Source organism: Cephus cinctus, unplaced genomic scaffold, assembly GCF_000341935.2.
Source record: "Cephus cinctus unplaced genomic scaffold, Ccin1 Ccin1_scaffold0215, whole genome shotgun sequence".
Lineage (NCBI taxonomy): Eukaryota > Metazoa > Arthropoda > Insecta > Hymenoptera > Cephidae > Cephus > Cephus cinctus.
This window is the reverse complement of record NW_014332933.1, coordinates 2,922,190-2,925,485: the sequence shown is the minus strand read 5'-3', so window position 1 is coordinate 2,925,485 and position 3,296 is coordinate 2,922,190. Positions and strand designations below refer to the sequence as shown.

At 40.8% G+C, this 3,296-nt stretch overlaps 1 protein-coding gene and 1 long non-coding RNA gene across 35 annotated transcripts in view; both read right to left on the bottom strand.

The window, feature by feature from the left end:
- LOC107265085 (calcium/calmodulin-dependent protein kinase type II alpha chain) overlaps nucleotides 1-3,296 on the bottom strand; it is a 90,885-nt gene that overhangs the window by 37,675 nt on the left and 49,914 nt on the right. The gene's annotated exons all lie outside the window — the stretch shown is intronic.
- The window catches only part of LOC112493973, a 7,150-nt gene continuing 6,066 nt past the window's right edge, over nucleotides 2,213-3,296 (bottom strand). The window contains exons 3-5 of the long non-coding RNA XR_003059005.1: nucleotides 2,602-2,771; nucleotides 2,449-2,538; nucleotides 2,213-2,357 (exon numbers count right to left, since the gene is read on the bottom strand). This is a non-coding gene — a long non-coding RNA (uncharacterized LOC112493973). The remainder of the gene's footprint in view (nucleotides 2,358-2,448; nucleotides 2,539-2,601; nucleotides 2,772-3,296) is intronic.

Below are 3,296 nucleotides of genomic sequence, written 5' to 3'. Positions count from 1 at the left end.
GGTCAGGAACGGTGGCAGAGAAGCGCAGAGTGAATTCGCGGGATTTGCTGCGATTACACAAGAATACGTAGATTTCGCTATGGGTAACGGAACACCGTTGGTGGTGCATATGTAGACGTATAGTATAGGAGGGACAGTGGGGGAGGCGTCGCAACGCTGTTGATTTGCATCGGGTCGTTTGGAACGTTACGGTGGAAATTCCTGCCCTGTATATATATATATATATATATATATATATAGTGACGAGGAGTACTTCGGTTACACCTGTCTCGTATATCTGTATACACACACCTTATAAGGTCCGTAGATTTCCCTACAGACCAGGCCCATAGCGATTCTCTATGGGTTGACGAGCGTCGCGACGGCCGCGTCCGCGTAAATTGCTTCGTTATTACTTGCTTAACTGCCGTCGCGTCTTAATAATACAGACCTTCGCGAATTACATTAAAGTTCAGCTCGGACTGGTTGTGTTCGAAATTTCTTGGTAATTTCAAAAAATTCACTTAGCCCGTGGTAAATCATATGAAAGTTATATGAACCCGGTTTAATACTTCATTGTGCATTTCGGGTGGCATTGCGAGGCGTCACTTACCAGAGACGCGATCATCTGTTTCAAATGACATTATCAATAGGGTTTGGCGGGAGTTTGAATTGTGGAGAAGTACAAAGGTAACTATACCTACTGCCGGTTAGTGACTCCATAAAAATGGCTCGCTGCGATAAAAGGGAAGTGTGGATACGTGCCAATGGCTTGTAAGAGAAGTTATATATATGTGTATATATATATATATATATATATATAAGGATCAGTCGCTCGTGCAGAATCGAGTGGATTTGGCGAGTGGTCCATGGAACACGTATCTCGCTAGGGAAAACTTTCACGTCTACCGGGTCGAACCTGAAAAATCGGTACGCGTGGAAAAGTTTTTCGCGACTTGGTAAAAGAAAAGAAAAAAAAAAAAGAAAAAAGACGGCAAGGGAGATATAAATTAGCGAAAGTAAAGGCCGAGGTATTTCGCAACGTTAGATCGGCAACGGTAAATTTTGCAGACAGTCAACGGGCTTATTATATTTTTAATATACATACGTATATAGGTAGATACGTAGGACGATGATCAATAGCCAATCATCAATCTTCTACGAGCGAAACGGTGTCATATGGGTTATTGTAAATCAATCGATTACGAATCGAAAATAAGATTTTTTTAATATACGAGGGATTGCGTTGATCTATATTATTTTTTCGATATATGTACATACGTATATTTTTTCTCAAGCTCTGCCTGGTATATGTATGGGGAGATATTGTCGTTGCATAATATATTTCCGATGACTTCTCGATGACTGGGTTAAATGTCGAGCTGGAATACTTTCACCAAATTTTTTTTTTTTTTTTTTTTTTTTTTTTTTTTTTTTTCCCCTTTTTTTTTTTTTTTTTTTTTTTTTTTAATGTACGACACACCCAATAACGATCAGCCGCCAGTAGGAAGAAAAGAAATTATGCCTGATCCACAACGAGAGATCGGGAATCCGTTCTTTCATCCTCATCCGTTATACCAAGTTGATTGGACCGTCGAATTACCTTGGCTTAATTTCGGCTCGACCCTATTAAAAGGTTGTAGTTTAATTGGCTCGAAATTAATGCGTCATTAATTACCATCGTAAATCACGAGATTTATTAAGCGATTCACGTGTAATAAGTCATTATTACTTTCGATCGAAAACATAAATAAATAAATATCCGGTTTAAATTTCAGGCGATAAGTTAACCTTAAATCAACGTAAATCGACTACAGACACGAACATTCTGATCCCGCAGTGCATCGTGGGAAATTTGTCAAAGGGTGGCGCTAGTGTTCCCAACGTACCTTCAGATTATCGTACTGAATTCGCGATCTGGCACGTGTCCCCCATTGGGGATTTAAGGTACATTGAAGGAGGCAGCCAAAAATAAAAGGACGGAAGGAAAGGGGATATTAATAAGGTACACGTAATAAAAAATGAATCCTACGCGTGTCGATCGTCGGGAATTGACGTTTCGTACAAAAGACTTTTTTTTCCGACGCTTAATTCCAGGTCGAATCCCCACAGGAATTCCCTGTTCCATACGTATATAGATCCCGAGTAAAAGTAGAATCATGGAGATACACAGGGGATCGATGGATCAATTTAAAAGCAGTCGATCATTTTCTCATATCAAACCTGCCTCATTGTCATGGCGAAATCGTGTCCTGATTTCAGGATTATATCCTACGTTATGTATGGTGTGGTAGGTTGCGTCATCGTATGAATACTCAATGACGTCACCATTATGGATTTTCACGTGCACCTAATTTTCCCATGTGAAACAGTCTCGCCTATGAAAATAGAAAATGGGATGATAACTGCATTTCTGATTGCACTGTCCATGTATACTGGATTTTAGATGTTCATTAGAGTAACGCTTACTGTACGACGGAGCGTCCATGTTCGAGTTAGAAAAAAATTACGTCACTGTAGGACAAGCTGCGAGTCACGTGGGTGGGAGTGAAGATTCGTCTATTTAAAAATGGGGTTGATTAATTTATGGACTGAGGGGTGAAAGGGGGGTAAGTGGCTCACCTGATGAATTAGACGGAAGATATTGCACGAGACGTGGCTGAGGTCGTCGTCCTTTGTTCAAATAGGGCGTCCAGGGGCGTAGAATGCTGGTAGGTTGAAAGCATAGGGATTTCCATGGTTACCCTCGGGGGAGAGGCAGTAACGTGCCACCACGAGGTCTGTGGGGACGGCTGGTGGAAAAAGAAAGAGAGTGGAGAAGGAAAGGAAAAAAATGGCCGACGTAGCGTAGAAAAGAAAAATAGCGAGTCAGTGAGACGAGGGGAATCTGCTTTGAGGTAGGGGGAGAGGAGAGAGAGAGAGAGAGAGAGAGAGAGAGAGAGAGAGAGAGAGAGAGAGTTTCTGAGAATAAAAATTGCTAAGAGAGACAAGGTCGTAAGATAGTATACAAAACCAAATGCCTGTTACACGCCGGACGTCAAGAAAAAGTATTATCGCGTGATCTTGGCGAAGACGAAAATATTTCTATAAATAATGGCGGAGTATAATAAAAGCAAAAAAAAAGGGATGGAAAAGGTGAGGAAAATGAATGAAGATCCTCCACGGACGGAAAAGATTTAAGATTTGCATTGTCCGGTGTAAAGTACCGAGAGAAATATGAAATCCTTTTAACGTCAAAGAAGGAAGCTGGGATTAAAGGAACTGTCGTGGGTTTGTTCTACTGTTAAGATGGCGTTGAAAAAAAAAAAAAAAAAAAA